This window comes from Scyliorhinus canicula, chromosome 4 (assembly GCF_902713615.1).
Source record: "Scyliorhinus canicula chromosome 4, sScyCan1.1, whole genome shotgun sequence".
NCBI lineage: Eukaryota > Metazoa > Chordata > Chondrichthyes > Carcharhiniformes > Scyliorhinidae > Scyliorhinus > Scyliorhinus canicula.
In genome coordinates this window covers 214207168-214220502 of record NC_052149.1, presented here as the reverse complement: position 1 = coordinate 214220502, position 13335 = coordinate 214207168, and the positions used below count along the sequence as shown (strand labels likewise).

The 13335-nt window shown below is 45.5% G+C and overlaps 1 protein-coding gene and 1 pseudogene across 3 annotated transcripts in view; both read right to left on the bottom strand.

The window, feature by feature from the left end:
- Window positions 1-13335, bottom strand: part of si:dkeyp-23e4.3 (rho GTPase-activating protein 7) — a 206259-nt gene that overhangs the window by 119240 nt on the left and 73684 nt on the right. The window lies entirely within an intron of this gene.
- Window positions 2402-2553, bottom strand: LOC119965512 (annotated as a pseudogene).

The window sequence follows — 13335 nt, the reverse complement described above, 5'->3', positions numbered from 1 at the left end:
TGTAATAATCCTGCGATCACTACGTTTGAGATCCGACTCCTCAACTTTCTTCCCAACTCCCATATTCTGCATTTAGAACCTCATTCCTTTCGAAACCCATGTCGTTTGTACCAATGTTCACCATGACCACTGGCTGTTCATCCTCCCACTCCAGAGTATCCTGTAACCGCTCAGAGACATCCTTGACCACAGCACCAGGGCGGCAACATACCATCCGACGGCCCTTCAGCAGCTCAGCTGTTGTGACCTGTGGTTGAATAAGCGGTTTAGGTGTACAACAAAAACATTAGCTAACCTCTGGCGAAGGCTTATCAGATTACTTTTTCATGGTGTTCTTGCAAGTTTGGACAGCCCTCTCTGCCAGGCAGAGTGGGTGGTAGGGGACTCTCCTCATATGTCGTATGCCATTGGCTCACACAAAAAGCTGGAAATCACCTCTGGTAAAAGGAATTCCATTGTCCGAAAAAATTAACTCTTAATTATTAGCAGGTCTGCCCACTCACTACAGTCACCGAAGCCCCGGTGTCAACTTCCTTTTAAGAGGTCTACCGTTTCCCTTAAGGCAATTTTAAACCGAGCAGTCTCATTTGACTGCATTCAACTGCAACCCATACATTGCATGCTCTTTAGAGCTCTTCGCCCACTAGGTTCGCTGGCACGGTGGACTGCTGCTGCTGTTTTTTTGCATTGACACACAGCCTCGCATGGCCAAAAGTTATTGAATGTATCCCTGCCAGCTGCATCGGAAGCACTCCTGAAAAACTCCTGAACATGGCAAAGTGTCCTGGTGGCGGTCCCCCTGGCAATGACAGCAGTCTGCTTCTGATTCGGGTTGTCACTCCCTTCATGCCCCTTGGGGTCCTGTCCTGCCCCTTGGGGTCCTGTCCCAAAACTGGTCTGGTTTTGCACAGTGCCCATTGATCCCACCCCAGACTTCACGGCCATACCAGCACAGACCTCGCGGCCATACAGCGCCAGACCTGATTAACCTCCCCTTCAGCCATAACGCTCAGTGGTGCCTTTTCTCCACATTCCATTGCCCGATCTCGATCATTTTTTCTTATACCCATAAGAAGTCACTTCTGGATATCAAGGCAATGGATTCCACAAACCAGCCGATCACACAACACGTCACTAAGCATAGTCGCAGTCCCAAACTAAGTGCCCAACAAGCTGGCAAAACCTTGTTCTGAAGGCAGAGACAGAATCTTCATGGTCCCTCACTGCAGAGTTAAAATTATAACATTGGAGGTGTGGTATTATCATACAGGAAGGTAATTTAAAGGTTAATGAAATGTGTACAGACAGCCAATAGAGGGAGAAATCCTAGAAGTATATAAGGGATGATGCAGAGCCTTGTGGGACAGAAGGTTGGAGTAGGTAGTAGGAGCAGGAGCATGAGCACTGAAGATAGTGAGACAACAAGAGAGTAGTTAATGAGTTAGATGTTAGATGAGTACAGTTTGTGTGTGTTTAATCAACTATTGGTTCTTAGAGATAAGTGTCGAATCCAATTGTAGTGTTAAATAGTTTTGTTAGTTTACAAGACTCATTATTCTCTGATCAACACTACACATCAATGCCATCTGGTTAGAGCAAGGCAGAGAACAACTTAGGGGGATAATCGAGGGCCTTTGGTTGAAATGTTCTTTAACCAGTTTCACGATCTGAATCACAGTCTAAGAGGCCATTTGGCCCATTGGGTCTGCACCGGCCCTTGGAAAGAGCACCCCACTTAAGCCCACACCTTCACCCTATCCCCGTAACCCACCTAAGGACCCTGGAGCTGTGATTCAGCAGTGCTAACCACTGTGCCACATGCTTCCCCTGGTCAAAGGTCTTTGAGTTGGGTGTCTCGGGGATGCGAGGTTCCTAATCAAATTATATGGTTGGGGCCCACAAAACTGTCTGAAGCATCACCTTCTGCTTGTCCCTCACCTGGAGCCGTTTGATGTACTGACTCCAATTCTCAACCCCTTGGTCCAATGGGTCTAGTTTCCCCAATAACAGGCATTTCCACTCACTGTTTAGATAATTCCTGGATAATTCACTGTTTAATAATTGCTGGAGCTCCTCTACTTCTGCAACCGTTCCTTCCTTCCCTCCCATAATCTATGATGACTGTTGGCTGTGATCAAAAACTTTCACTTGTTGCCCACGTGGTGGCTCAGGGTATGGAGGTTTCCCGTAGTTAACGGGCACAGAACACCATACAACAGGTCTTAACACTTCAGCTCCCTGGTGCATGGTGCACACTGCCTGGGGACCTGCTGCAAAGGCTCCACTTAGGATGGTTTTGCACACTCCTGTGCAATTGGCCCCAAACTGGTTACCTGGTCTGTGGAGCCTGCCCCTTAAAAGGACCGTGTGCTACCACAGGAGCCCCATCAGTTTTAGGTATAAATAATTAGTTTTTACTATACTGCTCAGACCACAAAATTTGCAGTCCAGTGTCCTGCATTTGGGGTCATCGCAGGCGTCAGCACAGCCGAAGTACAATGAGCTAGCCTCGTCCTGGGCGAACCACCTTCTTAGTTGTGGTTTCACCCCTACTGCTCAGACCATTGTCTCATAGTTAACTTGAGGTGCCTCAAAGAAAATTTGGAACAGCAGCAATAATATCTCATCTGCAAAATAACAAACTTCATTAGAATTTTTAAAAATGCACACTTTCAAAGAAACTAAAGAAATACTCCTGGCATTATAGGCTTTTAGCAAGTGTAACAACTTACTCCATTTGTGTGAACTTTACATTGGAATATTCAGCCAATACTTATCTCTTGTACTCTTACATCAAGGGCCTGTTTATATCTTGATCTCAATCCAGATTTGATCATCAAGAATTTTAATTCTCCAGATAAACAAGTTGGAGGAGATAGAAAATTAGGCCTGACCCCAGTGTCCTACTTTTGTGACCCACATGACATTCAGCTGAAGAGAAGGTATGTAGACTTTCAAAATCAGATAGCGATGATTCTCCATGCTGCAATACTACAGACTGGTGGGTTTTACCCCAACAATAAGTATACTCCTAACATTGTAGAAATCCCACCAAATCTGTAATTCAAGATTTGGCCTCTTAAGTGTGCTGATGCTCCAGTTTTGAAAATTAAGTCAGACATTTTCAAAAGGCCAGCTTTTTTAAGCCAGTCCTTGTACAGATTGTTTAACATTGTATCACAACGTAAAAAGGCTCATCACCTTTACGACGAGGCATGGAAACATCATTACAGCCCCGGATACATGGCAACATCATTACTGCCCCTAACAACCAGTGTACAAAAGATGCATTTGCGCGGTGATGCCATAGCAGCATTAAAAATGTCAAACTATATCAAAATAAAACTAGTAAACAAGGCAATGCAATTCCAAAGTTAATTAGAAATGAATGAACAGTCCATAATTCAGAAAACAAATCTGAACAAATAAAACAGCTTTAAATGAGTTTTGCATTTCTATATCACCTTTCACAATTGCCAAATGTTCTAAAAAAACTCTTGACTTGGTCACTGTAGTACATGGGTTTGGCATAGAAAGGGTAACATAGGACTGAGTACATTGCCGGCCACACTGTCAGATAAAGGAACACATGAACAGAGTCTAGAGTGCAGTCTTGTACTGGATAGAGGCAAACATGGAGACTACTCCTAGCTTAGATCTTATATGTTAATAGTTATGAGCAGTTAATAAGCACTTACTATTAAATTATACAAGATTTGATCTCAATGAAGCCTACCACACAAAACACTGTGGGGGCGATTCTCCGATATTGAGGCCAAGTGTTCGCACCGTCGTGAACACAGTTGCATTTCACGACGGCGTGAACAGTGACCGGGCACGACCTATTCTGCCCCCCAGATGGGGCCAGCACGGCGCTTGAGCAGTTCACGCCACTCCAGCCTCCTTATCCTTATGCGGCACCAAATGGGCGCCGCGCCAACCCGCTCATGAACAGTTGAGGCAGCTCAATCCTGCGCATGCGCAGTTGGGCCGCGCCATCCTGCGTATGCGCGGCGAACATCTTTCTTTTAATAAATTTAGAGTACCCAATTATTTTTTCCAATTAAGGGGCAATTTAGAATGGCCAATCCGCCGACCCTGCACATCTTTTGGGTTGTGGGGGTGAAACCCACGCAAACACGGGGAGAATGTGCAAACTCCACACGGACAGTGACCCAGGGCCGGGATTCAAACCCAGGTCCTCAGCATCGTAGGCAGCAATGCTAACCACTGTGCCACCGTGCTGCCCTGCGGGGAACTTCTTGCACGCGCCGGCCCCAACCCAACATGGGGTTGGTGTTCGGGGCCGGCTGCGCCAGGTAGTAGGCCGGGGGTACGGGGTTGGGGGGGGAAAAGAGGCCAGCCCGCTGATCGGCAGGCCCCGATCGTGGGCCAGACCCCATCGGAGGCCCCCCCCCCGGTGAAGGAACCCCCCTTCCCCCCCCTCCCACAGGCCACACACCCCCGAGTGTTCCCGCCGGCAGCGACTAGGGGTGAACGGCGCCAGCGGGACTCTGTCGTGTCGGAACGGCCGCTCGGCCCATTCGGGCCGGAGAATCGGCGGCCTCACCGATTCCAGCGGTCGGCGCTGCGCCGCGCCAAAGGCACCGATTCCCCACACCTCGGAGAATCGCGCGCCGGCGTCGTGGCATCGTGGCGTGGTTGCGGTGATTCTCTGGCCCGGCGCAGGGCTCAGAGAATCGCCCCCTATATCTTACAACAGTCACTTATTTATTTTGGAAATATGGCAGCCAATTTGGATACACTGAGCTCCCACAAATTGACCAGATGGGAGTAGGTTAGCTCAGGTAGCTAGATGTTTTGTGCAGGTTAAATTAATACCAGCAGCATGGGTTCAGATTCCCATTCTGGCCGAGGTAGACTGGAGGTTGTCTCTTCACCAACCGCAGTTTTTAAAGAATCATCAGCGGAATTCTCCGCTGACGGGGTCCTCCAGTTCGCCAGCAACACACCCACGGGTTTGTCGATGGAGTGAGGTGGCCACAAGGGGAAACCCCATTGGCTGGCTGCATGAACGGAGCACCCCGCTGCCGGTGGGGAAGCACCGTCGGAGAATCCTGACCCTTGTTTCTTGCCATGGTTCAGCGAATAAATTCGCCCAAGAATCGGTCTTTGGGCAGAATTAAGAAAAAAAGATGACCAGATATTGGTTTGTCTTGTGATGTTGATGATGTTGATGGAGGGATAATGAATACCCAAGACATGTTGTAGAACTTTTTGAAAAAGTATCATTGGATAATTGTTCCATGGTAATTTTTCATCAATTTCAAAGCTTGGATAATGAAAGTACCCAATGATAAATTTAGCTTTGATGCAGCTATGTGCAAATTGTGCACTCAAAAATCTGGCTTCAGGGAGAGAAGGGTTTACCAAGGAAAGTTAAAGGGGGGGGGGGGGGGGGGGGGGAAAGAGAGAGAAGGGTTGACCAAGGAAAGTTAAGGGGGGTTGTGCCTTTTGCATTTTACTGATGATTGATTTTCTTTTTCCTCAAATAAGATTTGATCTCAACAGATTAGTAATCTGTCATTAAGCGCTTCTAGTTATGTCACCACACAAACCACTACAATGCATTGGTGACAAATGAAACTAAAATGGTCCTCAAAGTACAAAGAATTTTACATCTAAATTTATTCATAAAAAGATATAAAATCTTGGCTCAAAAGGCTATTCAACTACAGCAGCTGGATATCAAAATATCTGGTTAAAAAAGTTTCTCAGATGGAATTTCATAAACTAAGAAACTAAAAGGAAGACAGATGGCATAGTTCTTCCATTTCAACATGTTGGAGGTGCAAGTTTAGATTTTTTCAAAATATAGTAACAGCGTGACAGAAGCTTTTTATTTGCACCGAGATACAAGAGCCAAGACGGGCTACGAGTGGCTTTTATTAGCTGGGATTTTCCGCTCTCGAGCTTGTCGGATAGGATCAGTAATGGGAGCGGAAAATAATGAAAGAGCAGCCAAGTCGTGTTTTATGTTGACATAAACGTCAACCCTCGGGCAGGGATGGGGCGCATTTCCTGATGTTAAACATCATTTCCACTCATTAACATATCACCAGGCCCCTAGGTCTGAATCTTCCCAGTCAGAAAATCCATTCACGGCAGCATGATGGCAGAATGACGTGAAACTCAACTGGCCTCCCAAGGTATACACCTGGCCAACAGATCTCCAGGGGAGCTCAGATGAGTTGCATCTCTCAGGGGCTGGGGAAAGAGGGCCATGTCCGGCAGTGGAGGGGAGGAGCGAATTCCTTTGCGTTGAGGCAGCCTTTAAAAATGGTGCCCATTCCTTGAGTTACTAAGTTGCTGATGAGGTGGGCAATTTAGAGGCCACCCTGCCAGCGATATGTCATGGGACCACCCCCCCACTCCCAGATCTTGCATTATACACCGGGATAGCCACCATTGCTGTAGGCGGCTTCAATGTCCCTTTTCCTGCCCGCTATCGACCTTGGCCGATTTCTGGGAAAATCTCATCCATTGTCTCTATTGATGGCATGTGTGGGGGTTGCTGGTTGAGTGATCATGAAAAGAAATCTATGAAACACGGCATGAATTAGCCGGGACCTCAAAATGGTGATTAGTTCAAGAGAATAAAAAAAGCACAATTTTACTATTTGGAAAGGCAGTCAGTAAAATCTCTTTTTAAAAAAGTAGACGAGGTCTGTCAGAATGTTTCTAATTTGTTTGGGGGTTGGAGAAAAGCCAGCACGATAAACACACTGGGCAGAACCTGACCAGAATTTGGCAAAGTTTCAGGGTCAGACTGAAAACTGGTGTGTAACTCTCCAGTTGCACAGACCAGTTTTCTCTCCAAATAATGAGCCTCTTGGGGGGAAAAATAAAGGTAGGACGTGGTTTACGCCGTCACACTGGCAGGGCGAGGACTAATAAAATCTGGCTATCAGCTCCAGTGTTGATCAGGGCGCCATATTCAAATGGCACCCTATCAGCACTGGAGTCGAATGGCCCCAGCTCTCATCAGGGGCTCTCTCCCACTGCCGAGATTCTCCACCCCCCTCAACCACACAAAAATGTACCACCCCCCCCCAAATGGGCCCACCATGGCACTGCCCCCTGGCACAGGTTAGCCCTAGCAGGTGCTAGAATCCGGTTTTGCCAGGATGGATGATAAAGAATGGTGAACTAGCAACCTAGCAGTGCCAGTGTTGGGGGCAGTGCCAGGGTCTGCCCCCATCTCTTCCCCTCCAGGGTCTATACTTTCAGCTGAACCTATTCTACACCTCACTGACGGGACATTATTTTGTGAAGTGAGTTGGGGGGTGGGGCATATGGCAGGGAGACCTGGAGGTTCACGTCTTTTGTGGGCATCAACCTTGTGATGTCGCCGGCGAAGGGCGGGAAAAATCAGGAAACTCAATCTCTCTTGGGAGAGAATCAGGTTTCCCGATTCTACCGCGCTTTACCACGGCATTGCCGATCCAGTGCGGGCTCAGAATCATCCCCCATTGAAATAAATGAGATTATGTATTTGGCATGATTTTTTAAAATTGCATTGTGGGTTGATAAAGAACAGTTAAAACAGTTTTAACCAGCTGGTTAACCAAATGCATTTTGGGTGGATAGGCAAATACCAATAGCACAGCATCCTGTACCAAATCCCAGAAATTTACACACTGCCATGATTTGGAGTTCACGCACATCAGTTTTGCCTAAAAATCCCAGAGGCAATGACAATGATGGTTATAAGTAAATGCAAGTGTTGGTGACACGAATAATACAGAGAAAAAACATCATTGACTTTTGATCTGGCGTCCACAAATTTTGTGAACAATTCCATTTTTATTCTGGAGTCTAAAGCCATCGATCTATAAAATCACATTTTCACAATTGCAGAAGTTTTATTCGCTACCGAGAACATAGTGAAGTGGTGGAAAGAGATGCTAGCATCTTCTGTTGGCAGGAAGGATGAAGAAGAAGAATAATGGTACACAACTGAGGCATAATGCCACCTAACTGATAGAAAGCAAGCCGACAGAACTGTCAGGGGCTACTATTTGGTGGAGACATAGGAGGCGGGATTCTCTCAGCCTGAGGCCCAGTTGACGCCGGGATAGCAGCTGGAGTGGCGTGAACCACTCCAGTGCCGTGCTGGCCCCCTGTAGGGGCCAGAATTGCTGATCCTGAGGCCGTGTTGATGCCGTTGAGAAACACAACGGCGTTTCCGACAGCGTCAACACTTAACCTCAGCATCACCGAATCCCACCTAGGATTTCATGGAAGCTACTTTTGTAATGCAGAGAGCAGAAAACTAGGATTTAGGCATTTGAACAGAAAATGATAGTTTTCAGAATTGTTTCAATGCGCCACAAGGCTAATGCGTCCTTGCATTTATGTTCTGAACTATAATTGGGAGGTTAGGTTGCTTATCAAACTGATTAGACTAAGTTAATATGCATTAACATATGACATCGGTGCTATGGAGGATAAGGTTGAATCAATTTGGGTGGAAATCAGGAATAGTAAGGCGAAAAAGTCACTGATAGGAGTAGTCTATCGGCCACCAAATAGTAACGTTATGGTGGGGCAGGCAATAAACAAAGAAATAACTGATGCATGTAGAAATGGTACAGCAGTTATCATGGGGGATTTTAATCTACACGTCGATTGGTTTAACCAGGTCGGTCAAGGCAACCTTGAGGAGGAGTTTATAGAATGTATCCGCGATAGTTTCCTAGAACAGTATGTAATGGAACCTACGAGGGAACAAGCGGTCCTAGATCTTGTCCTGTGTAATGAGACAGGATAGATTAATGATCTCATAGTTAGGGATCCTCTCGGAAGGAGCGATCACAATATGGTGGAATTTAAAATACAGATGGAGGGTGAGAAAGTAAAATCAAATACTACTGTTTTGTGTTTAAACAAAGGAGATTACAATGGGATGAGAGAAGAACTAGCTAAGGTAGACTGGGAGCAAAGACTTTATGGTGGAACAGTTGAGGAACAGTGGAGAACCTTCCAAGCGATTTTTCACAGTGCTCAGCAAAGGTTTATACCAACAAAAAGGAAGGACGGTAGAAAGAGGGAAAATCGACAGTGGATATCTAAGGAAATAAGGGAGTGTATCAAATTGAAGGAAAAAGCATATAAAGTGGCAAAGATTGGTGGGAGACTAGAGGACTGGGAAATCTTTAGGGGGAAACAGAAAGCTACTAAAAAAGCTATAAAGAAGAGTAAGATAGAGTTTGAGAGTAAACTTGCTCAGAATATAAAAACAGACAGTAAAAGTTTTTACAAATATATAAAACAAAAAAGAGTGGCTAAGGTAAATATTGGTCCTTAGTTTAGAGGATGAGAAGGGAGTTTTAATAATGGGAGATGAGGAAATGGCTGAGGAACTGAATAGGTTTTTGGGTCGGTCTTCACAGTGGAAGACACAAATAACATGCCGGCGACCTATAGAAATGAGGTTATGACAGGTGAGGACCTTGAGAGGATTGTTATCACTAAGGAGGTTGCGATGGGCAAGCTAATGGGGCTAAAGGTAGACAAGTCTCCTGGCCCTGATGAAATGCATCCCAGAGTGCTAAAAGAGATGGCTAGGGAAATTGCAGATGCACTAATGATGATTTACCAAAATTCACTAGTCTCTGGGGTGGTCCCGGTGGATTGGAAATTAGCAAACGTGACACCACTGTTTAAAAAGGAGGTAGGCAGAGAGCAGGAAATTATAGGCCAGTGAGCTTAACTTCGGTAATAGGGAAGATGCTGGAATCTATCATCAAGGAAGAAATAGTGAGGCATCTGGATAGAAATTGTCCCATTGGGCAGACGCAGCATGGGTTCATAAAGGGCAGGTCGTGCCTAACTAATTTAGTGGCATTTTTTGAGGACATTACCAGTGCAGTAGATAATGGGGAGCCAATGGATGTGGTATATCTGGATTTCCAGAAAGCCTTTGACAAGGTGCCACACAAAAGGTTGCTGCATAAGATAAAGATGCATGGCATTAAGGGTAAAGTAGTAGCATGGATAGAGGATTGATTAATTAATAGAAAGCAAAGAGTGGGGATTAATGGGTGTTTCTCTGGTTGGCAATCAGTAGCTAGTGGTGTCCCTCAGGGATCAGTGTTGGGCCCCAATATTGTTCACAATTTACATAGATGATTTGGAGTTGGGGACCAAGGGCAATGTGTCTAAGTTTGCAGATGACACTAAGATGAGTGGTAAAGTGAAAAGTGCAGAGGATACTGGAAGTCTGCAGAGGGATTTGGATAGGTTAAGTGAATGGCCTAGGGTCTGGCAGATGGAATACAATGTTGACAAATGTGAGGTTAACCATTTTGGTAGGAATAACAGCAAACGGGATTATTATTTAAACGATAAAATATTAAAGCATGCCGCTGTGCAGAGAGACCTGGGTGTGCTAGTGCATGAGTCACAGAAAGTTGGTTTACAGGTGCAACAGGTGATTAAAAAAGCAAATGGAATTTTGTCCTTCATTGCTAGAGGGATGGAGTTTAAGACTAGGGAGGTTATGTTGCAATTGTATAAGGTGTTAGTGAGGCCACACCTGGAGTATTGTGTTCAGTTTGGGTCTCCATACTTGAGGAAGGACGTACTGGCACTGGAGAGTGTGCAGAGGAGATTCACTAGGTTAATCCCAGAGCTGAAGGGGTTGGATTATGAGGAGAGGTTGAGTAGACTGGGACTGTACTCGTTGGAATTTAGAAGGATGAGGGGGGATCTTATAGAAACATTTAAAATTATGAAGGGAATAGATAGGATAGATGCGGGCAGGTTGTTTCCACTGGCGGGTGAAAGCAGAACTAGGGGACATAGCCTCAAAATAAGGGGAAGTAGATTTAGGACTGAGTTGAGGAGGAACGTCTTCACCCAAAGGGTTGTGAATCTATGGAATTCCTTGCCCAGTGAAGCAGTTGAGGCTCCTTCATTAAATGTTTTTAAGTTAAAGATAGATAGTTTTTTGAAGAATAAAGAGATTAAGGCAGAGGTGGGCAAACTACGGTCCACGGGCCACATGCGGCCCGCCAAAGGTCTTTATGCGGCCCACCCAGATCAAGTCATAAAAAATTTTTAAAAATTTTTTTTTGATTTTAAAAAAAATTTATTATTTTTTTATTTTTTATTTTTTTTATTTGAAGGTTAATGGGGGGGGGGGCTGTTGGGTTACTTGTATAGGGTGGATACATTGACTTGAGTAGGGTGATCATTGCTCGGCACAACATGTGTTTCATGTGAAGTTTCTACTTTAAAATATTAATATAAAAAAATTAATTGCTTTTTTTTTCTTTAAAAACCTTTTATTTTGGCTATTTTAAACATTAATTATTTTACTTAATATACTATGCAGCCCTTTAAAATTGTGAATTTCTGAATGTGGCCCTTGCACGGAAAAGTTTGCCTACACCTGGATTAAGGGTTATGGTGTTCGGGCCGGAAAGTGGAGCTGAGTCCACAAAAGATCAGCCACGATCTCATTGAATGGCAGAGCAGGCTCGAGGGGCCATATGGCCTACTCCTGCTCCTAGTTCTTATGTTCTTGTTACCTTTTCTGAGAAGCTCTTGGCTCTTATTCATATCTCAATTGACTATAAAGTGCTTTGAGATCAAATATTTTTAAGCATACTGTCGTAATCCAGCAGCCAATTTACATGCAGTCAATCTCCCACAATCACCATCCTGGGGCTTGCCATTAACCAGAAACTGAACTGGACCAGCCACATAAATGCTGTGGCTACAAGAGCAGGTCAGAGGCTTGGAAATCTGCCACAGGTAACTCACCTCCCGACAATTCAAAGCTTGTCCACTGTCTGCAAGGCACAGGCCAGGAGTGTGATGGAATACTCTCCACTTGCCAGGTTGAGTGCAGATCCATCAACATTTAAGAAGCTCAACATAATCTAGGACAAAGCAATCTACTTGATTGGCACCTCATCTAACATTCATCTCCTCCACCAGAGTTGCACAGTGACAGTAGTGTGTACCATTTACAAGATGCATTGCGGGTATTTACCAAGTCTCCTTTGACAGCACCTTTCAAATCTGTGACCTCTACCACCCAGAAGGACAAGGATAGCAGATGCATGGGAAATTCACCACCTGCACGTTCCCAACTCTAAGCTATAATAATAATGTATTGTCACAAGTAGGCTTCAATGAAGTTACTGTAAAAAAACCCTAGTCGCCACATTCCAGCGCCTGTTTGGAGAGGCCGGTATGAGAATTGAACCCATGCTGCTGGCCTTGTTCTGCATTACAAGCCAGGTGTTTAGCTCACTGTGCTAAACCAGCCCCTGCTAAACCAGCCCCTCTGTACCCATTCTGATTTGGAACTATATCGCCGTTCTTTCACTGCCACTGGGTCAAAAGCTTGGAATGCCCTTCCTTACAGCACTGTGGTGTACCTATACACTACACTGACAGCAGCAGTTCAAGGTGGCTCATCACCACCATCTCAAGGGCCATAGATGCCAGTTTAGCTAGTGATGCCCATATCCCGAGTGAAAATAACACAAATAGAAAAATAGAGCACGCGATTGCACGGATGGTGCATGATGAGACCATCAATTCACGCAACACGTGGTTAGAAGCGAACAGTGGTTTTAATAGTCTTACAACAGAGCCTGCCTGTGATGAGATGAACTCTAGATGAACTGGCAGGCAGGCTCACAACAGCAACCTTTATACTTCCGGTTGGGGGGAGGAGCCATGGGTGGAGCCATGGGCGGAGCCAAGGGCAGAGCCCAGTACAAGCTCCTCATCTCCCCCTATGAGTAGAGCCGCGCAACTACACATGATCTAGTACAAGGTACAGGCTCAACACATGTTGTACAATAGAGTGTGGCTTATTAGTGTTTATAATTCACCACAGTGCAGGAGAAAGGGTTTCAAATTCCTGGAACCTTGGGACTAGTTCTGGGGAGGTGGGGCCTCTTCAGAGCACGAAGGTTGCAACTAAATAGTGCCAGGACCAATCCACATGGGGCAATTTGTTTGTGCTTTGTGGTGAATGTACTTCACCTAATGCATGAACTGTCTGTACTGTCTGTATAATGATGTGACCCATGACCTGGAAGTGATGATACGGGCTACTTCCAGGTACTGTACCGGAACCCTGGTGGGCTCCGCCTCTGGCTCCGCCCTCACCGGGGCCATACATAGTCCGGCCACCTGTGGGTGGCACTCATTTGTACAGCCGACTCTGGCAGGCGAGTTCATGGATATTAAAGCCTAATGTTCACTCGTTCTCATGGTCTCACAGTGAATTGACGGTATAACATGCTTTTAAAGAGGATTTAAATGGCAGGGGCTGGAAACAAGGAT